The sequence below is a fragment of the Anser cygnoides genome, chromosome 18 (assembly GCF_040182565.1).
Source record: "Anser cygnoides isolate HZ-2024a breed goose chromosome 18, Taihu_goose_T2T_genome, whole genome shotgun sequence".
In the NCBI taxonomy this organism is placed as follows: domain Eukaryota; kingdom Metazoa; phylum Chordata; class Aves; order Anseriformes; family Anatidae; genus Anser; species Anser cygnoides.
In genome coordinates, this window is record NC_089890.1 from 5,537,017 (window position 1) to 5,560,535 (window position 23,519).

The window sequence follows — 23,519 nt, forward strand, 5'->3', positions numbered from 1 at the left end:
GAGGAAATTATTTAGATATAAATCTTGTTTTATATCTTCTCATACTTGTTTTTCAATCTTTCCCCTTTGATTTTTTTTTCCTTTCAGGCTTTTCAGAAAGAAACATTTAAAATCCCTCCTGTAAACCAGTGGCATAATTAGCTGCATGTTACACCTGGTATTTTACTCTTCTACAGAGTAATTCCTTTGAGCTTTCTTTTTTTTACTAAGCCCCGAGGTCTCCCGAAACTGAGTCTGCTTGTTCTCTCCTCTGCTGGCCGACTGGGGTTTGAGGGGGGAACCAAAGGGGGCAGGGGCTGCAGGGTGACCTCCCACCTCCTCCTGGCCACCGCAGCAGGGACGCGGGTGCCAGGCGCGCCCAGGGCCTCCAGTGGCAGGCGAACGCACCTCCCGGTCGCCCGCGCTTGGCCTACGCCGTGAAGCAATGCGTGTAACCTAATTGTACTCCGATAACATCAAACAAAGTCTCTCTGATCCAGCATCTGGCACGCCGCCATCCTATCTGGGGTCCGATCTGACAAGCCTGCCGATTGATCAAATCATTATCTGGTAGTGTAGGTGTATCGTCTAACACGAGCCAAATTCCTTCGGCTGCTGCTTCTCCTTTCTAGAGAGGATATGGCTCCAGCGGGCTCCTTCCCCCGTGGTACGTGGCCAATGGCTTCTGTAGCCAAACAAACTGCAGAGTGGCTCGTGCTCACTCAAGGGACACTATGCTTTTTGCTTCCCAAATATAGAATTACTTCACCCATAGTGTTATCATAGAGAACTTGCGAAAACAACAAGCCAGCTTTCTCAGGGGTATGGCACAACAATCTGCATTTCCAGAGACAGCCAGGCACAGTGAAAACTGCTGATAGTTCCAGTTCTGCCTGAACTCGCAGCGAGCAAGAAGTGGCACTGAAACTTTTGAGCTCCCTTTCCACCTTCTTGTTACTACTCAGGGCATGACAGGCTAGTAAAATATATATATATATATATATATGTATATACATATATCTCAATTATTGCACCTCTGCAAACCTGACCTCCATGTGCAACCTCACCCTTGACCTTAGCAAGAAGTCAAGCATTCCTCTGGAAACACATCCCTGCTACTGCTAACAAAAGACAAGACATCACTTTTATGCTTCCCTCCTATGGCAACAGACTTCTTAAACTCTGTGCAGAAATCTGAGGGCAAGATTTCCCTCTGAGCAGGAACACCCAGTAACTACCTTTTTTGAGAACGCAGACTTGCTTGTTTATCTGGAGCTGAACAATTGCACCTAAGCCAACTATGACTAGAAGACTGAAGATACCCATTTACACAGGAGCAAGGCTTGCACAGGCTGCAGGTCCTAGCGAGCCATCCTTCATTTCAAGCAGCTCTGCTTTTGCTCCCATCCCAAGAAGTCGAGTGGAGCACAGTCAGATCCAACGTCTCAGCTGGTCATTTCTCAGCACAAAGCCAACCGCACCGCAGACTCCACAGACACCATCTGCAGTTAAGCTCACGGTGAAGCCAGTCTGTTTCCGACATATTGCCCCCATCTGATCAGTCCCAGAGGAATAAAGATGACATAGGTGGATATTTTTCCTAACAGCCTTTCCCCTTCCCTTTGCAATCTTCAATCTCTGAGTTAAAGTAAGGGCAGGAGATGCTATCCTCATTTTAGCACCACCGATTTGGGGTCAGCATTTCATTTGGCCACCTCATGGTACTTCCCGGAGTCCTATTTCAAAGTAAGCTATCCAAGGTAATTTATTTAGTTTATATGCTTTATTTTATCCACATAAATCAAGAAACAAAGTCCATAGGGAACAGGCACTCTATACTTATCATAATATGTAACTTAGGTCCCCAGAGACTGAGTATGTACAGAACAGCTAATAAATGGTTCGAAAAAAAAAAAAAAACTGGGTCATTAAATCTTGTTTTATATCTTCTTGTTTCCATCAAAGCATGCAGGAGTGGAAATTCTCTTTCTAAGACAGGCTCCACTTTTCAGCCAACTGGGAATAGAGCCAGCTGAAAAGAGAACCCCACATACAGCACTGACAGCTGTGCACAAAATTCATGAGCTCAAGAGACAGACTGCTGCAGAGACAGGTGTCCGAGATCTAAGTTTAGCTTGAAAGATTAAAACAGCATCTACAAAGAATGCATTTATTCTAATCCTCTCTGTGCTAGAAACTACACATGCATCACTGAAGTACACATCCTGGAAACATTTGAGATATGTCTTTCTTCCGTAGGATTTCATCCCATTGTGTTCAGGGATAAAATAGGTTACAGCATTAAGACCACAGAAATGTACAGACCCAGCAGAGAGAGGATCCTGCTGCCCAAGGAAGGGTTGTGAGCATTTCTGATCAACAGTTACAGACGTGGTAGGGTTCAGGCTCGCGTGGCCCTGACTGCTGCCCACCCTGGCAGCGAGCAACCCCACCCCAGATGTTCTCAACACAATGAGGATGTCTTATGTAAATAAGAGCTGGGAGGCAGATCAGGTGTGGCTCTTGCAAGACAAATGTGCTTGGGAATTATGTATGATTCCATGTTTAGCTGCCCTGGTATAAATCCAGAGCAATTCTTTTGATCTTAAAGCAGCACTGCTCTAAATATACATTAAATGGAAGAACATACCCACTATCCTCAAAAGAGTCAAAGGTACAGGAGGACTCAGCCTTTCCACCTTCCCAGCACAGCTCTGGATTTGAGGGAGCCTCTCTTGCCCTCGCTAGTGTAACTGGGTGAAGAATCCACCTCCTTGTGACAAACCATAGATGTAGCACAGCAGATCCTGATGCCTCAAGCTTGTAGTCTAAATTAGAGACAGTCTGAGGAGGCAGGAGACCTAGTTTCTAGAGTCACAAGGAACAAAGGATGAATCACTCACTTATTTACTATCATGTGATACAGTGCAGTTGCATGTATAATTATCTATCAATATAGCTAGGAATTATCATATGCTAATGCAAAGAGAATTTGATAATCTGGGGGACATCAAAGTGTTGAAGTCAACAAGGACGACAGACTTAATAAACTTCTCCTTCTCCCTGCAATAGAAGGGGCAGGTGCTTAGCTTTGGAAAGCTACAGAGCAAAATTTCTGGGATAATAATAAAAGATTTACAGATTCTTTCTTCCCTGTGATAGAGAACATATCGAACCATACTGCCAGCATTTTTAGAACAATTCTCACTCTCAAAGAAGCAAGAACAACGGAGGGCAGCTTTTTTTTTTTTCCTTTTTTTTTTTTCCTCCTCCAAAGGGTAGACGCACTATTTACAATATTCCTCTAGATACCTCATTTCCACACGTTCAAGAAAATTCCCCAGTTCTGTTCAGGGAATGGAATTTCACTGTCATGAAAATTTGCCAATACTTGTTTAAATCAGCACTTTCACAGGGAGACAACGTATCATTTCTAAAATCTCATGGCAAAGCTGCTCCTAAGGCTATCACAGAGATTATTTAGTTGGCGCCAACCAGCACAGAATTATAATACATGGCTGGAACTGCCATGCGATTCTTGCAAGCAAAAGTAATCTCTACCCTTGCATCATCAGCTCTACCAAGCAGGTCACGGGATGGGTGCTCCAGACGATGTGGGGGAGGACTGAAGGAGGCAGGATGTTTTTAATTTATGTATTTAACATCTCTGTAATGGGCACCTGAGAGCTGAAGCTGCAGAGTAACTTCTCTGTGGCCTCTAGAAAAACCTCTTTGGGGAATTGGCTGGACAGAGAGAGGATGCAGAGGAGAGGAACGGGCACATCTGCAGCCGACAGGAAAACTTACCTACGGGTGGTCACAATCACTGAGCTTTTAATTTTGAACATCCCCACAACACATAGAGAAACCTCTTCCCACTGGGGAACAAATCCCCCATGCCCACTTTTTGCATCAGTCAGGATTTGGTCATGCTCTCCCACCACTCCATCATCCCAACCTCATCTGAAATAACAAGTACAGCCCCTGCGAAACCCCTGTGCAGTAGGGATGCACTGGCTGTCCCTCCTGTGCAGAGAGGGACATAGGGCGCACAGAGCAAGCATCTTGCCTCGGGCTTCCCCAGTACGAACATGGCAGACTTCCAGAACACAGTGCTTTCACAGCAGGCTCGGCTTTCCACGCCGAGGAATGGTTTGGAGGGGGAGCAGTAGGGAACTCCACGGGCTGTACGTCAAAGGCTCCTCCTAGGGCTTTCCCACAAACAGATGGCAAACTGGCTCCCAGCTAGCAACTCATCACAAAATGAAAAACATCTTCCCCTTCCCTTCTCATTCAGGGCAGACTCATGTGTTAACAGTTTAGCTTTGTTTACAGGCTCCTTGGGGTTGGGCTTTTTTTTTTTTTCTTTCCTCCTCGTTCAGATTATTGCCCTCGCACAATAGCAGACACCAAGAAAAGAAAGCAATAATGACAAAAACCATCAGTCCAACACTGAATTCACAAGCACCGTTCTGGTTTCCAATAACCCAAGGTTTTTTTTCTTGGCTTTGCTGAGATTCCTGGGTAATTCAAAGTCTCTTCCCTCTCCCTGGCTTGCCCCTGGGGTTCCAGGCACCCGCAGCCTCTCGCCAATGCTCCAGCACGGGACAGAGCTGGGAGGTCCCGTGCCTGGCAGCAGCGAGACCCTCCAAGTCAAGACCACAGTGATGTATTCCAGGACAAGAAGTGGTTTCCTCAAAGGCAAGAGATTAAAATTTAAGAGAAGGAGCATTAGCATTTACTTGAAAGGGAGAAAACCAGCCTGAGCAGAGAATCTAACATCTTTCACCCAGAATTAAAGCCCGAAAGTCACATCAAGAGCAAGTGGCAGTTTCTTCCTTCCACGGCTGGGGACACCATTACCATCCTGCTCCACCCATCCCATGTCAACACAGGAAACGAGGACCCAATCCAGCAACCAGACTCATTCTTTTCTCCTCCTACTCAGTAGCATATTACAAGGCCACTAAATTGAAAGGAATGTTGATTAATTCTTGAGCTTTCAACCCTTCCCTTCCCAAGCACTGCTTCTTTATAGATTTCAAACCAGTTTGACAATATATGGTTCTTCTGGTGTACGTGTGGGTTTTGGAGCAATGTTTAACAACTAAATTAGATGTATGCATAAAATATACACAAGGGTGTCTAGATATTAGGAGGGGTGTTATTACATAAAGACAAGAACAAAGACCATTTATATTACAGTTCGCAAAACCAGCACACAGATTTGTGCACAGGTACACTGGTTATAAGTGAACTAATAGCTCAGGCATTTTATGCAGCATTATTCATGACTTTCATATTAAGCCATCCATATTCTTTTAAATTCCATTTTATGTTACCCATAGTATATTTAATCTGTGCCATTTATACAGTCTTAGTGGAAGAGGTCTGCGGTTATGCTGCGGTGAAGCCTCCGTAGCGTGGCCATAGCCACGCACGGTGCAGGTCTGCATTATGCTAAGCAGGCAGCAGTGAGTGTATGCACTGAGTACGAGATCATCATTGCTTCAGACAAAGCCTAGCACAGCGTTAGGCAAACAACAAGGACCATGAGCTATGTTCCTTGCAAGTAAGAAGTAGCTCACTGGCCAGAGGCCAGCGCTCTTCAAACCATTCTGCAAATGGCCTAATCGGAGCTGTGATCTGTTCTGTATACTCAATTTGTTGAGTCACATCAATTTGTTGAGCTTCCTCTCCCATTAGAAAGACATGCAAGTGCCGTTTTCTAAACATATTAACTCTCTTCAGGCTATTTTGTTGTGTAAACAGAAAGGCAAGTGACTGGGCATTGCATTCTAGAAACTGATGTTTGCCATGCCCAACTTCTTTACAACTTCACAAGTTCTGTTACACCAGTTTTATGCCTCTTTTACTTCATGTCACCATTTTGAGAATTACGCTGTACCATTTTTCCTAGACAACTCCAGCTTAATTGCAACTGGAAAATAAAATTATACACCATACAGGGGAAGGACTCTTCAATTAACAAGTTACGCCTTTTCAGCCACGCTCAACGACCCACCCAATACCCAGAAAGCCCTTAGGGTTAACCTCAAGGTTGCAAAGCCACGATTTACCAGCGGTCCCACCTCAATCCTGAGACCTTTGCTCAGTTACACATCAGCGATCGTTCCCACCACTGCCAGTCCTCCAACCTTGTGCTCCCCTGAACCTTGTCTGGAGCTGGCACAGGCTCAGGGCACAGAAGCCAACCCACAGCAGTGCTATCACTCCCACTTCTCCCCAGCTCTGCTTCTCCCTGCTGCCCACAGGGAGAGGCAAGCTGGCCTCAAAACAAGTCTTAGGAGGGCCCAACTTGTAAATTAGGAGGGCAACATAAAGTGGCTTTGGTACAGGCTGCCAGAAGCAACACAGACAGACTGGTTAAGGTAACTTCGAGGTCAACATCAAGTACCGCTGGAGACATACCCTTTCTCCTGAATTTCCTGCCAGTATCTTCTGTCAGCTTCCCACCATCGCTTCTGTGAAGCACGATCACCACCTTGCTTGCTTGCTCTCCATCCCAGAGCTGGCTGATTTTGGATCGGGCTCTGTACGCTGTTTGTGAAGCAAACCATAAAATAGCATTATTCATAGGCTGCTGCTTTGCAGGATGTTTTCCATGCCACCATGCACACACAGCTTGTACAAAGGTAAAGATTTTCAGCTTTCTTCCCTCTGTACAGTAAAAACTTAAGGCCAATATTTGTTCCTTTTTGTGTTAGAAGATCACAACCAAGCTGCCAATCATCTGGCCAAGAGGGTTATGCAAGAGTCAGGTTTACAGTAAAGTTGTACAAATTTTATAGCACCACAAACACTTCAACTACCATGATGCTTAAAACTCGAGAGCATTTGGAGAACAAGGAGGGTTATTCAACCTCCACACCATTTTGGCTGCATGTTTTCCAGGTGTATGATTTCACCACATGGAAAAACACAGCCTTTGCCAAAGTGAACTCATAAAAACCTTTGATGAGTAAAGTTTGGATAATCGCAAATCATTTGAACCGACAGTTGGTCCAATTCTCAAAGGGGTTTGGCAGACATAATATAATTCGTGGTTTCACACGCAGGCCATTACCCCCCTCCCCTTCATCCCTCCCCCAAGATATTCACAAATTTGGAAGATGTTGTTCTAGAAGGTGCACTGGGTTGGGTTTGCCATGTTTTTTTCCCTCTCCCCCCACCCCCCCAAAGGGTTAGGCACTGCACTATTGCAACCCAAAGCCATTTGGGGCTGTGAGTAAGCTAGCAAACAGGTTTTCCAGAACTGTGTTTAGATAGTTGCATGATCTGCCTATTGGGGCGGGGGGGGGGGGGGGGGGAGTGTGGAGAAAAAAATTAAACTCTAGGTCTCTCACCACCCATTTGCTGGCAGGCAGGTAATATAAGGCAAACGCTTTAACAATCTCTTCCTCTGACACATTTGGACATGTTATTTCAAGATGTGTGGCGTCATTTAAGGCTGTGCCATGAGATAACACAGTATTTACATCTCTGGGGTGGGAGCAATATTGCTACAGCTTTTAGACATTATTGACATAATATTTCTTTGATAAACAATCTATCAGGAAATTGTCAAACTCATAATTGAGGTAATGCCAAGGACTAAGCATTCTTACATGGTCCAAGATGCAACTCGAAACAACATTAGAGAGCATAGAGAGCAGGGGGGCGGAATTAGATGATCTTTAAGGTCCCTTCCAACCCAAACCATTACACGATAAACATGATAAAGATGTTCTGAACAGCTTATGTGAAGCCCCTGCTACGGAGAGAAGTGTTCGTTTACAGCTCACATGATCAGTTCTCTATCCAAATGGGTAGATCACAGTGGAGTTATTCCTGATTCACTTCTCTATAAGCAAGAGCAAACACCCCCAGAACCAAATGAAGCTTTCATCCCTTTAAGCAGAAAGTCTAAAATTGCCCAGTAACTTTTGTGTACTTGGATGCATTTGGGCTGTAAGAGCCCTATGTTCTGCACTCCCTGATGCTGATTAGGAGCAGACAGAGATTAGACATTTAATTTCTACAACATGAATTATAGTTCTCAATATACTTTATGCACCTCATCTTCGACAAATTGCTATGCCATCTTACACTTCAATGAGCAGACTTAAAGCAAATAAATAGGGTTTTCTTCACGTTATTCAGTGTATGAATTTTTCTATAGTTCAGAATAATTTGAAAACTGATGCATTGGTAACTTCCTAACATACAGACCAAACCTAAAACATTCAAATTGCCTGAGAAGTTTTGAGAAGTCCTGAGATACGTCTGTCCCTTGGCCAGATATATAGAAGAGAACCATCTGCAGCACCACATCACCTTTTTTTTTTTTTTTTTTTTTTTGGCTATTTTTCCTTATAAGCTTTTCTAATGAACACTTCTGAAAATTCATGCCTGCAAATTCACTGGATGGGATAACGGTAGTAAGCAAATGCAAAGAGAGAGGCAAGTTGCATTGCCTTTTTGTTTGCTTTTTTGAAATTTTTAGTATTTGCATAGTTTGTCATAAACTTCCCCTCCTCTACCCTCTTAAATAAATCAAATTTTGTCCTACAGCAACTCCATGAAGTTGGAGGAAGAAGGAAGTGACGTTAGAAGAGTGCCCGGTGATCTCAGCACATCACCATCATGTCACACTGGCTTACAGTGAGGTCCAATTTTCCAAAGCAATGTCCTATAAAGGTATTACAATTTCCTTTCTCCTTTAAAATCCCCTGTCGCTTGGTCAGTTTGGCACCTCAAGCGCGTTGCTTTAACACATACATTCTGCTTGTTCGTGTAACCCATGTGCCCCAGCTGGCGAGGCTGCAAATGAGCTGGGCCCTCACCCCTTCCATAGGGCTTACTGCTGACATACTCCCATCGACTTCAATCAAGCCCCTAAGTCGTAACATGCTTCCATGTTCAGCTTCTTGGTTTGTTTTTAAGTGATCAAGCTCACACAAGCCTAACGATTCCCTTCAGTTTTACAAGCATATTCATGTTTGCTGTCAAACGCATGAGTTAGTTTTCTGGAGGCTATTGCAAGAAAGCAACCATTAATTACTGCAACTGCACAAAATGCTTTTTTATTTAGAGATGGATTTCAAAATACATCACTCTCCCAAACTAGGTAGTCACTGGTAAACAGTTTATCTACTCTGAAGTTTTAGAAGGCCAGTGTATTTTGATTTCCTTCAGAAATATTCCTCTGCCCTTATCTTTCCCTTCTGCATGAACTGATGTGCATTTTTTAATTTATTTTTTTTTTATTCTGTGCCTTTAGGGACTTCATGGAAGACTTCCAAACACAAGGAAGTGTCTTAAAGGGTAGCAGAAATGCACGTTTACTCATTACTGAATCTTTACAGCACAATTTGTTTCAGCAGACGTCCAAAGACATGGCTTCCAGTGGGCGCCCCTGGGAAAGGCACCTCCCTTCGCATGCTCGTGGTGGCACCAGAGCTGATGGCTCAGGAGTTTGGCCTGCAGTCAAATACCTCACAACTACAGTTTTCAGAGAAGTCCCAACATTACTAAATGCCACCTAATGTGACACACTTTAATAGCCTGACTGTTATTTAGCTAAATTCAGCTTTGAACTCCTTCAAAACAAAAACAAAGAACAGAAAGCGTGCCTTCTACCTTTCTCAGAGGAGACCCCAACCTTCTAACTTTCCAATAAAGGATTAAAAGTACAGGAACCAAAAACACCAGTTCCAGTTCATTAATTTCATACACACACCTGTATAGTCCCCCAGTAAGTTATCCATTCCAAGGAGTCCCATGCTTGCATTCATGCCAGCTATTTCTTTGGACATCAGTGAAGACCATCAGCAGGTCCATCCCAGCATGGTAAATAATTACAGCCTTGAATGACACAAGACTTCACAGATTTAAAAACTACATAAAATCTTATTTCTCTAATTAGCTATTAATCAAGCACCAGCAAGTAAACATTTAAACAGCTGAGACCAGATCCACCTTTCAGAGAATTGCTTCTGCCAACAATTAACGTTGTAATGTTTTCCTGTCATCCTTTTGCGAGGAGAAAATGTTCGTTGACAACAACTAAAGAAAGCCTTGTATCTTCATCCCTGGACACATGCACTGTCTAGAAGACCCTCTATTTTAGCATAGAATAGGCTCAAAACTTTTCCATTTTGACCAGGCAACAGAGACACCAGTCTCACCACTGCTGTGAGACGACGTGGGACCGGTGGCCGAGATGGCAGGTCTCCTACCTGCCCTGCTGCCCCACGCATTCCTACATACGCACTAATTCATTTATGCAAACCTCTAGCTCAGGGGATTTATAGAAGTTCACTGCTCTTAAGGATACCTCAGAGATGGGATAACATCACAGAAGTCACGACACCACCTTACGCAGTGACAGGCTAATCAGAACAACTAGCTTCTTTCACACACGCCATCATTAATTCTCTCTGCGAAAATAAACCTGTAAGTTTGGCTCGCTGAAGGGTTTTAATTAACACCATGCTGTCCAGTTTCTTTCAATTTCACTTTTTGTCAGTTTGTATGAAATTCTCAACTCTGACAGCGCACGTACTGACTTCCTGGGTTTCGTTTCCATCCAGATATTTGTCTTTTTATTTATGAATGAAAGTATCCTTAGGCAGAAGGTGTTGTCCAGATTAGAAGCAGGCTGAGTTTCTCAGCTGGAACTTTTATCCCTGCCCAAAGAAAACAGGCATATTTGGGTCAACAAAAACATTGCAAATTTATGTTGGATTTGTCACTTCAGCTGAAAAAATAAGAGTCATCAGCCTGAAAGTGCTCACGTAGTTTCAAACTGAAAATAATAAATTAATTTCAATTAAGAAGAAAAGATTACAGGCACTTTAATGAAAGGAAGCATTATGCATTAAGTCAAACAATATTTTATTCAGCCTGTTCCCTTTTTTGGTCCTTCCGCTGGTGTCATCATCTTCTCCTCAGTCCTCTTTTTGTTTGTTTGTTTTTAAGAAACCTCTTCCTCGCAGCTCTCGGGAGCAGACAGAGCAGCGTGCTTTGTTCCCTGCAGCACGTCAGCTGCTTCCCGCCTCTCCCAGGAGGACCTGTGCCTACCAGCACTAAGAGTGCTCTGAGGCACAAACTGGAGTGAGACTGGGATTCTCGCTGGAGAGAAGACTCTCCCCTTCACTGGTAGGAGCAGGGGCAACCCAACAGGTTGTAAAGGCAGGGCCATACAATACTATGCCACAGGGCAGGAAGGTTTTTACCTGTGCCCAGCCTGCCGGGACAGGAGCCTGCGAGCGCTCACCCTCCTTATCCAGGAACGTTTTGACTCATTACACCCAAGCTAACGTTCCTTAACTGGAAAAAGGTCAGATCCCTCTCGGCCACTGTCACCCAAGGGTCAGGAACTACTTAAACAAATAGATGGATCTGAAGCAGTTTAATGGTCTGTAATGACAGACACAGAGACCCTGCAGCTGGATGTCACAAAAATTAGAGTAAGCACTTTACAAGATGTGGGAAGAGAGATCCCTTCGCTGATTCTTCTACTAGAGAGCCAGCTAATTACCCACCAGATGGATGCTAACGTGCTCAGAGGGGCTTGCTGCACTGGAAGGGGGTGTTCAGCACACCCTCCCCAGACACCGGCTAGATGCTGTCCCCTTCTGTGCTTCGTGTTTGGTTTCACACGAGTGTTCAGGCTGAAGATGCCCAGCTCTCAGCAAGGTTGTCATATGGACTCATTGGCCACCTCAGCAATGCTCTGGAACATTTCTGCTCTGTGGTTTTAGCTCTTAGCCATGAGCAACTGGCCAGTCCACCCAGCTGGGCTCTCCGGCTTAACCAGGCCTCCCTCCCGACTGCAGCCCTTCCCATAGCAGCCCCATTCCTCTGCGCAACCATAAACTCAGCCTCTCCTTGTTGGCACAGACTCCAGACTTGGATACACAACAGAGCAGGACACGCGTTTGAGGAGGTTTGGCCCACAATGAGTCAAGGAGGGGGAGGCCAGGCTGCTGATGTCCATTCACAAGCCTTTTCATCTCTTAAACCATGAGAAAACACGCGGGGTGCTGTCCGCTCCCAGCGCTCCGGCATACCTCCCCACCTGGCTGCTGCTCCTCCAGCAGAACGGGTTGGGATCGCTTGCTTGGGAAGAGCTGGGAGATGCACATCCTTTTTCTACATCATGTGGCAGCTGCCTCTGAAACGAAACCAGCCCCATCTCTGAAAATACAGGGACTGCTAAAGATGTCCAGAACTGCACAAATAGCTCCTTTAAGGCTTGTGACCCTATGGTAGTTTTCCCCATAAACAGAGGCTGCTACAGGGACTCTGCAGCACGGACGATGTGATCAGACCAGACGTGGTGCAGTCAGCCGGACAGGAGACAGGAACATCTGCACATCGAGCACGGTTTGCAGCAAGACTTCTTGCAAATCTGACCTCCATGGCCCTACTCATTGTGTCCCAAGAAAGCCTCTTCATAAGGGAGAAAAACAATACTCATACAAGAAATATCTGTGGGGCTCATTCTCACCACTTCCCCCCGGCCTCCACGTAACCAACCCATTATCTCCCAGCCACTGCTGCCGTGCGAAGCTGCGCTACAAATTTGGCTTGTGGGATTACAAGAGACAGATGTCTGATCACGAAAGAAACCTGATCTTAATAAGCACCTCACCCTCTCACCAAGACAGGGTTTGGACTGGCAAATTTTGTCCTGTTAAACTGAGCAACATCACAAATTACAGTGTGCAAACATTAATCGAGACCACACCCTGAAAGAGTGAAGGGAATTGATGTGCAGCAGCGTGACAGAGCCGGACAGTGAAAACAGGACAAGTATTTCTATCACATGAAAGCTACAAATCAGAGTTCAACTTGCCTAACCAGCTCCCCTGCATCACATCGAGCACACAAATCCACCACCATGCTGGAGTTGGTGCTCCCAGGTCTACATTCCTGGGTTGCCAACATGCGTTGTGCATCTCAGATGGAGCCAGGAAAAGTCCTTGTGAACTTGCTCTTGCTCTGTGAGCACAGACCTAAGGGGGCAATTCACATGGATAATTTGCAAATGGCAGGCTTGAGGACTGGGCTGGCGGCATTAAATTTGCTTCACCAGAATCCACAGATCAAATTCAGATCCTTGTGCACAGCCTACACGGACCCAGGAAGGTCAGTGGAATTGCTGGAGATTCAGGACACAATTTGACTGAGGACAATAAATATTACTATTTCTGGAAGCGATGGGTTTCCTTGGAAATCCGCACAAAGGCTGACTTTGCAAACAGCTGTTGTGGGACACAGGAGGCAGCTTTTCCATGCTAGTTCTACTATCATGATCTCTCTCCTACGGCTACAGTACAACACCCAGAAACACACAGGCAGATGATAACCCTAGTACAGGACAAAGGAAACCACTCCAGCCACTCCACATCTCATCTCCCATACCCGAGAGACCCTCCTTTAGCCAGGTACTGCCGACTGAACAGAGCTTAAACACCACTGATCCAGGTACGGGCCAGTCTGGCTTGATGGCTCCTGCTGTACTGTTGACCCAGAACTAAACCAATTATCCCGTTTCCTTTTAAAGGGTTCTCAAATGCCACTTGGCCACGCCACTTCACACCGGAGAACTCTGAAGCAGATTAATTACACGGGTAAATGTTTGATTGAAAATTACCCTCGAGTGACGTAGACTGCAAGAGGTTACCTCCCTCCCAGTACAAAAGGCCTGATTTGGGACTCTGGGGCAGCTCCCCTTTAAAGGCGGTATAATTCTACAAGTACAGAAAGCCTGGAAATAGAGAGAAAATAAACTTATTTTTGGCACCCAGGCCAGATTCATTTTGCTAGCAGCCCCCTCTGACACTGATGCAGCCCAAATGTGGCTGCCGAGCCTGTTACAGCCTTGGCTAGCTCAGACGTGGGCAGGCGGAGGGAAGCACCAGCAGTATTCTCCATCGGCAACAACAGCCCAAAGGCACGGCTCGGCAAGAATTTTAAGTAGCTAAAATGCTAAGCATCGGAGCGAGATTCTGTCCCAAAACTTCCTGTGGGTTACATTTGCACCTCAGTTTCTCTACCTGTAAAATAATAATTACCCAACACACCAGTTCTTGTAGGACTTAATTAGCACTTGTCAACCTCTTAGAGCTCCTCAAGGGAAGAGGAGCTATGCACCACAAAGTACTAATTAATGGAAGAATCCTTTGGAACAAAGTATATGACTCTGTTGTTGTCAGATCTAATAGAGTCATAAAAAAACAGGGCTGGAAGGGATATCAAGAGGTAACCTAGGCTGTTCCCCTGCCCTGAGGCATGATCGAGTATATCTAAATCACTCCTGATAGATGAATACCCCTAAATCTTGCGATGCTCAAACGGGGGATTAAAATAGATAAAGCTGGACTCGTGTTACACGTGCACTGCACTCTGTGGCTGGCTGAAGGCAGACATATTTTCCCTCACATGTGGCACATGAGGCCTCTCTTAAGTGCCCTCTGCATTGGCCCGAAAGAGGCCGTACTGCACCCGCCATGGAAAAGCACTGCGAGACCTACCGAGCTTTCCGCCTTGCTGTTATCGCAGCTCGTGAAATAAAGAGCCCCATTGTAACATATGATCCCCAAATCTCAAAACCTGAATTAATGAGATGCACAAAATGGGGAAAAAAGATAAAAAGACATCCAAATCAGGAATGGAGCACAGAGGTGTTAAAAGACCTGCTCACGGTTATGCAGGGATTTGGCGAGAGCCAGAAACCCAGCACAGATCACCCAAGTCTTGCAATTCAGCCCTGTGTCAGACTTCTCCTCTGTAATACCTTCAAATCATTTTCATTATGTTTTTCCCACTTCTCTCCCTCCTTTCCAACCCCAAGAGTCCATCTAAAGTACAGTTTGGCCTGGCATATAATTCAGATGGGGCTACTGAAGCACTGAACTCCCTTAAAAATAAAAAATTAAACTTTTTTTTTTTTTTTTAACTGAAGTTAAGCAGGTCAGACCTGGAACATTAGCTAAGTGAAGATTTTTTAGGATTTTTTAAAATGCTTTTTAATTGTAAAAATGTGTCAGTTCAAGCAGTCTTTCCAAGACATACATGCAGCATACAGTAGGAGATACCTTTTTTTATTTGATTAACTTCATACAGGGAAGCTTTTGAAACTTATACGTTCTTCATCAGGCTAGTGGATGAAAGCTAAGCCAGACAACTGATACAGCACTTCAGAAGTTTATTAAATTAACCAATTAAACTGAGGCAGTATACAATATACAGAGGCCAAGGCAAACAATAGAAGGTGGAACACACTCCTGGGGCTGAGGCGATAGTGTTGTGTCAGCATTTCCATTATGAAGCTACTTCAGAGTTATTGTGGGAGGTGTGCAATAAAAAAAAAAAAAAAAAAAGCTTAAACCACTGAATTCAGTCATTCTAAGGGATTCCCAAACATGCCCAGGCGGATGGAAGAGCAAGACGCAAACCAGTTTTTCACTAATTTTGTCACTTGAATTAGAAAGCAGGTTTGGCCTGGAGAAAGACGTTGGCACGTCACACAGGAAACAAAGCACTGCTGGTTCTCCGGAGCTGCGCAGTGCCCAGCATAAGGGAGCCCTGTTCTCGGCTGCCTGAAAATACAACCCTAATGAACACGATTAATCAAGTACAGCACGTTTGCGTGGGCTGACACACAAAGCTTACTCAGTAACAGAAGGTCTTTGCAGTAAGACCGGCATCTTGTGTAGCATCTTACTGTCAATCGCAGAGTCCCCACGCAGCGATGTAATGCAAAGAGTGCAAGCCAAATCACAAACACAGACCAGCTCTGTTCATATCAGAGATGAACCAGAGATGTTTACCCAACTTGAAGATCTGTCACCTCTTTAGACACCGGGCGAGAACCAAAGTGACTGCATTTCACATCAGGGAGAGCTGAGCATGGACTCAACTCCCCCAGAATTTTGGGTGCCCAGCATCAGGTTCACATGCCAGCTTTGGAGGATGCTTCTAGCCTAAACTGTGGGGATTCTTTGGATAACAGATTAGCAGGTTTCACATTACATTTTGCAGCACGTGAAAACCTTTTTGTTGTGTGCAAACCTTTTCACGCAGCCCCAGAACAACTCACTGAAGGAGGAAAAAAAAAAAGACCAATAATGGAAACACTGACACAACATTTACTGTAACAGCATGATCAGCAGCAACTATAATTCTCCTTCAAAAAGTTACACCCACGCTGCTTTCTTTGGCCTCTATACCTTGTATATTGCCTTGGTCTAACTGGTTAATTTAATAAGCTTCAGAAATATTTAGTTGCCTGGCTCGAAAAAAAAAGTTGGATGCGATTTAAAACCGGGTAGCCTGGTTTGCAACCACGAGTTGTTCTTGGTATGGCATCTGCACGGTTCAGTGCAGCATCCCAGCTCCGCTCCGCTCCACGGGCGGTTCTGCTGTGCTCCATTTCCTCTTTCGAAACCAAACAAAGCCAGCTCAGCTCCCAGCAACACAGAGCAGCCACACCGCTCTGGGGAGGCGAGCAGCTCGACAAACAAAGGTTAAATCGAATTAGCAGGACCCATTTCGGCGTTCCAGTTCTGCGACAGAGTTTAAGGGCGGCTGGGGAGCACTGGGAAGGCACAGGGGTGCTTTTAGAAGAGGCAGGATACCGCGGTGGGTAGGGACCAGCCTGGGACTCAGGAGACCCACTGCTATTCCTGCCTTTGCCAGTGACCTGCCACATGGCCCTGAAGAAGTCACTTCACTCCATGTGTTTTTCTTTCCCCTCTTGCCCTTTCTCTGCTTTGATTCTAAAGTTTTCCAAGTGATTGCATCATCCTGTTTGCACAAAATATGTATTCGCATAATATGTAGCACAAGAAGACCCTGGATCACAGCTGGGACTTCTCTTTATAACTCTTGCATCTAGAAGTATTAGCAAATTCGATGTTTTTAAATGCCCATTATGCGTATTTTGTAACCAACATCTCTTCTTTAAAAATTCTACTGTGTTGTTTCGCCAGACAACACAGAATAGGGGAAGGTCCCAAGTGGAAGATGTTGGCTGATGCTGTTCCTTGGGGGCGGAACCTGAAGGGTATGTGGGAGACAGAAAAAGGGATGGACTATTTTGTAGGCTAATAGTGAAAATCTAGAACAGCTGATTTGCAAAACTGACAAGAATTTACAAAGTTGTATATCTCTGACAACCTGGTAAAGACATTTTTCTATCCTGAGCTTCAGTTTCATTTGATCTCTTTCTAGGATGCTGGTGCCTTCAAATCCAAATTCATTGATTCAGCTTCATGTGGACACACAACTCTGTCCTAATCTAATTGAAGACTGTGATCCAAAAAAAAAAAAAAAAAAGTATTTTGGCTCATTGCCAAAGTTAACATTATTTCTACCCACTGCACTACCCTCCACACTCACCTCCAAAATCACTGAAGATCAAACAAAGAGACAGAGGAGAAAAACTAAGACAAGCAGTGACCCATCTTCCACACCCCAACTTTGCAGCTAACAACTGTCTAACCAGAAAGCTGCAAAGGAGGCATCCAAGCCAGCAAGAGCATCAGCACGGGCTGAACTGGGGCCTCGAGTTCTGGCAGTAGCAATGCCCCAAGAGCAATACTTAGGAGGAGTAAGACTAGCAGCAACTGGGCTGTCCAATAGCCAGGATCCCCATCTCTCACCAGAGAGGGTCAAACAGCAACCAGAAGTCTGGCTTTACAATCTAGAGGGAGGAATACCAACTATAACCTCGATCCACAAGCACCACAGATCTCCTAAAAACAGAGCAGGGAGAACAGGACTGGCAGCACACCCACTTCAACAACAAAAGAAATAACATCAGAGTAGATGCCGCTTCCCTACACCTGTTACCAAAGGTTGGATTTTTGATATTTGTCTTGTGAACTGAACATGCAAACTGGGTTCAAATGAGGCCATCTCACACAGCCCGGGAAACAATAATGAATATGCAGGTTATCATCATCAATCTTGTAATTCCTGCAGGTCTTGAAGGCTTCTCCTGCAAAACACCCACCCATACAGGGCCAAGAATCCTAGCAAAGTGCCAAAAGTAATCCAAAGAGTGAGATGGGCAAGTGCAAAGCAATTTTTCCAAGAGTTCATTAAGCAAGTGGCAGACTTGGGCTTCATTAATTTTCACCTGCTGTGCTACACCCCCACCCTTGCTTCTTCAGTGCATCCTGTGGCAAAGCACAAATCCCATGCTTCAGCCACGATCATCGGTACTGACCGGCTTACACAGAACTCAGTGGGAATCCTACCCCGAGTTCTGCCAGACTGGAGAATTAGGTTCTTGCCATCCAAAGCGTCACATTCCCTGTGTGAGTGTCACAGCACAACTGCTGCATTAAGGGCACCTGCTAAGCAAGAGTGGGAACGGTAACACGTAACACTGTGCAACACGCAGGTACTCCAGCTGTCGGGAATAAACCCCTTTGTGCAGACCATTCCTCCCCTACACGCTCTTGCCAAAGTTAAATGTTCTCTTCTTCAGCCCTCTTCAGGGCTTTTGGTGTTGTTGTTGGTTTTTTTCCCCTTGCTGTTTGTTTTTGCCTTTTTTTTTTCCAATTAAAATGCAAGGATCTCTCCTTTTAAACAAAGGAGAAAAGAGACTGGAGTGCATGAAACACCCTCTCCCTTTAATGATCTGCAGCACAGCCAGCTGGGACAAAGTTGGCTATGATGTCAGCTTGCTGGTGCTTTAACAAAACAGGGCTGTTTCCCCCAAGTATTTCTCTAACTAAGCAGAACTCAAAGGTTTCCTTCTCGAGCAAACACCTGAGCAGAAATGACTCACCCACCGTGTTGGCAACTGGCACAGATCTTTAAGCCCTAATGCCAAGCCTGCTTATGTTGTTGAAGTACTGAGAGGTGAATTTTTCTTCTGCAACTTCCAAAACTGTCCACTTACATTTTGCATTAAAACTAGCCCTCGCCTTGCTCTCCTCAATGGGGATGAGTTGGGGTAAAACATATTTGTAAGACCAGCCACAAAGCAAAGTCATTTTTTCAAGCTCGTGAAACATTCAAATGCATCTCTCTCTAATCAAATCACTTTTTTTTTTTCTGCCTGACTTCCTTTAAAAATAACGTATATATGATCATGGTATGCACAAGCATGCATCTCTAATAACTTTTGAATGAGTTGGTTGCTTTCAGCTCAGTTTGATAGAGACAGGAGTTTCAGAGCTGTCACGTTGCTACAAGTTTTGTGAAAAAAGGCAGCTGAATAGAAGAGAGCTGCAGAGGCTGGAAAGCTGCAGCATGAGTACACCCAGTGTTAGAAACCAGAAAATGCCATTGTAAAGGCACCGATGCATGGAATAGCCTCAGTGGAAGGTTACAGTCGACCAAGAGGAGATGGAAAGCCACAGTATGCCAAGTAATACCTGAATATTTATTTTAAAGGACATCGTAACAAAAGTCACCAGTCAAAAAAAAAAAATGAATGGCTTTCAAGAGACAGAACTTAAAAGAGCAGGCAAGACAGCTAAATACTTCAAAGGAAGCCTATGAGGAAGAGTACTCTTCATTTTAACTAAGTCCTGGACTGGACACTCCTCTTGCACCCACATAATCATTAATTTCATAAGACTGACTTCTAACATACCCCACGGTAAGCCCCAGATAATACAAATCCACTCTTTATTGCCTCAGTAGTGCCATTTAAAATCAATAGGATTACTCATAGCGGTAAAGTTAAGCACGTGTGAAAGTGTTTGCAAGACTGAGGCCTAAGGCCTGGTCTAGGCACAGCTTTTGTACTTGAAGAACTGGTTCACTTAAAGGTTTGTTTTGTTTTTAGTTTTATTTTTAAAGAAAACAACAGAATAATTAAAGCCATACAAGCACTTTAAAGTGGACACGTTTTTTACTGCTATAACGGGAACTTCCAACAGCACAGCCTTGCCCAGGTCAGCTGCGCTGCTCTAACCACACTCGTGCTCTAGGCAGTTGTGTCGGTGCTGCCAAGAGCAGCCCCGAGTTGTGTGCCTTGAGCAGCTCGACAAGGAGACGCCAGCCCATTACTTCTACTCAAGTCTCTCCAGGTAATTCATCCATGGAAGGCACCCGATGGGATGAACAACGTGGGCAATCCCAGGTTATAAGAACATTTGGTCTGAAGTATATCAAAAAGTGGGAATTTTTTCCCATGATTCTTCCATGTGTGTACACACACGTCTGCCCAGCAGAACAGAAGAAAAAAAAAATAGAGCTCAGAATTTCACGTGTTCAGAATTGAAGGTGAAAGAAGAGCAAGGTTATCTTGTAAGAAGATGGCAACAAGGAGTGTCGTTCTAAGGAAAACATTCAAAGCTTCAGGAGGATGCTAGGAGGAGGGGGGTGGAACAGTAGACTCACATATTCAGATTGCTAAGAGGTTAAAAAAATTGTCACACTTTCAAAGAAAAAGAGACAAAAGACATTAAGAGTAAACAGGAAATCTGGGAAATCTATTTCATTCAAAGTAGCAAACATCTGGAGTAAATTGTCAAGAACTTAAGACCATCAAAGTGAAGCATTAATGAGGTTAAGAGGCAGCTAGACTGGAGGAGGAGACTGACGAATACAGTGACAAAGGAGAGAGGTGGAGCCAAGATAAACCTGGAGGCAAGGGGCTCATTAGCCTAAGGGGTTTTGTTTTTCTCTCTGCCCAGTACTTCCTTATCTTCTCATTGCTCTAAGCTTAAAATAACTTCTACTGCTTTTTGGTTTACGGAAACAGAACAGTACATTTTTTTCTTAGTAATTCTGTACTGGAATCTGTGACATGGTATTCGATTGTTGAGCCTCCATATTTCTAAGTTTAACTCAGAAAAGCACAAGGAAACTGAACGCACGCTACTCCCTCCACCAAGCAGAGCTTTCTGAAGCCTAGAGTCCTTGTTCCTCACTTTCACCCTCCAAATTAAGAACTATTTTTAATTTTGTTACAGAAAAGAAGAAAGATCTGATCCCTTTAATCAAAAGAATTTAGAAAATATCTCCATAGATTTAAAAGTTGTTTTTTAAAAGACTTGTTTGTTTTAAAGTAATTCAAAACAGGCTAAACAACACCTTTAAAGATGACAAAAAAACAGTAGGCATAAGTGAATAAGGAGTCTAAGAAGGAAATACTTAGCATGACTTATCCCTTAATATCCAGATCCTTCTCTAGAAGGGATAATCAGAAAGCTATGTTGGCCTTTAGTCAAAAGAGGAGAACGGTCTTCCATCTCTGCCTGGACTGTTATTAACTATATTGGTTACATTCACAGTCATTAACATCCTTTAAAATATGATCTTGGGATTTCATTTTCCACCTCCCATTATTGAGCAATGGAACATTCATAAAACAGTAGATGGAAACAAGTCAGAAGAAAAAGAAAAGAAAGCCTCCAAGTTCCCATCTCTGCCAGTTAAACTAAATTGAAGATTCAACATGAAATTGATTCAGGAGTGGCAGTATATATGCACACATATTAAAAAGTACACTGGGGGAAGATATAGAATAATAAAACATGCACTTGCCTGTCCTCAGCTGTAATAGCCACAGGCAAACTTCAGCCAAGGCTGACAGAGCAGGAGAGGTTTCAAAGACAGGAAGCTCCTGTGGGTTTCACGGGATAGACAGCTGGGTAAAGGATGAAGATGCTCTTAAAAACCCCACTGCAGTAAAGCATTTACTAGACATGAGAGAATCCACACCAGCCTTTGTTACTTGTCTCATAGCACAGGGGCCATTCACACTGTTGGCTGTCAGCCAAGCACCCATAACTGAGGGGTCAAAGTTTTACTGGGAAGATTTGCTCTTGTTTTTGCAAAAGGCAGATGAAACTTTACTTCAACCTCCACACTTTCTCTGTTAGATGGTCTCAAATGCCTGTCTGCACCTTTCCGGCCTGAAAGGAGCCAAAATGGCTGCTGTGGGGCCACCCCAATGGCTGACCAGCATTCACTCACACAGAGCCCCACAACACTGGGATTTTATTTTTAACCCAAAGCAAAATATGTCCTCCTTAGTGCTTGCAAAGTGCAATGTGTTAGAACAGTTTGGAACAACCGGAGATGTTCAAGTTACTCAGCCCTGTTGGTGAATTCAGCCACCAGCTCCTGTAGCAGGGTTCTCCTCAGGGAGCCAGATCACACCTGGCTCCTAAATTAGGGCGTCTGAAGCATCCTCTGGGAAATCCCTCACTAGGCTGACTAAATACAGAGTACCAAAAGCCTTATTCCTCATCTTAGCACTTGCATTACATGCTACAGACACCCACAGCAGTTACACAGGACAACACCTCTATTTTATCCATTTTAAGACTAGGAGAAATTAGTGATAGAGGGGCTTCAAGGCACTCCACTCCATTTTTCTCCACTGTTTCTACCTTGCCATTAAAACATAGCTAGAGGGAGCCATCTGGAAAAAATAGGATTACAAGTTTGCTCTGTTTGGGCCAGGTACAGCAACAGGCAGCCCCTCAGGGGAGAGCACGCTGCCCAGCGCCTCAGTCACCAGGGCCTCACCGGGCCCGATACACACAGGCACAAAACACACATCTTTAACACTAAAAGCAGGCAGTTGTTTTTTCAGCAACTGAGGGGTGCTTTAATGAGCACACTGTGTTGAAGCGACTGGAAAAAGGTGATAAGCTTTATATGTTATACAAAAAGCCAGGGGGTTACTTTATATAATCAGACACAGCTGACTAAACAGGGCACTGAAAGTCATTCACAGCTAAGGTAAAACAAAACAAAACAACAAAAACCCCACAACCTCCTCATCCTGCCTCTCCCAAGAACCGGTTCCCCAGGCACAAGCCCAGGGTTGATCCGAGGCCTCAAGTACCCTAATTAATATGCTCCTTGGAAAAAACCTCTGCCTTACCTTGGCATGCCAGGGCCTTGCCTCACCTCCGTATCAGCCATGCGGGAGCAGGGAGAGCCAGGGCTGTGTGCAGGCCCACAACAGCTTCTTCTGTCCCTCATGGGCCACGGTTCCAGCGAGGCTGAGAGGAGCCCATTAGCATTAATCCCCCACACTGTGGGGCTGCAGTAGCTCTCGGAGCAGCCCCGCGCAGGTGTGGGAGAGGTCCCAGGTGTTGGTGGTGCTCAGGAAGGGCCCTGAACAGCCTCAGCAAAGCCCCACTGGCATTTGCAGAGCAGGGCCGAGGGAAACCTTGGCTCCCCGTGCCCAGCCGAGCCAAGAGAGTCTCTGGTGTCTGCCTCACTCTGGTTAGCATGTTTGCATGTACATATTTAACCCAGCCATAAAACTAAACTTTTCTACTTTTTCCAGGAGAAACAGGGTGGCATGCAGCATTACCTGCATGCTGCTGTTTGTACAAGCGTGGGTGAAGTTTAACACCACTTTAAAAAGAAATGACTGATCATTTCCTTAAGGCTTTTCACAATTTTAGACAAAATATGGATACTTGTACCACTTCAGCACTTGAATCACCCAAGTATTATTTTTCCAAGCATTAAATTCTGTCACAGCCTTTACACTCAGAGCCCAGTTTGGAAGGGCAGATCCTTGCTGAAACCAG

At 44.6% G+C, this 23,519-nt stretch overlaps 1 long non-coding RNA gene across 1 annotated transcript in view; it reads right to left on the reverse strand.

The window, feature by feature from the left end:
* Positions 1 to 23,194, reverse strand: part of LOC106041452 (uncharacterized) — an 83,687-nt gene extending 60,493 nt beyond the window's left edge. Inside the window, exons 1-2 of the long non-coding RNA XR_007164895.2 lie at positions 22,859 to 23,194; positions 6,412 to 6,540 (exon numbers count right to left, since the gene is read on the reverse strand). This is a non-coding gene — a long non-coding RNA (uncharacterized lncRNA). The remainder of the gene's footprint in view (positions 1 to 6,411; positions 6,541 to 22,858) is intronic.
* Positions 23,195 to 23,519: the final 325 nt, after the last annotated feature.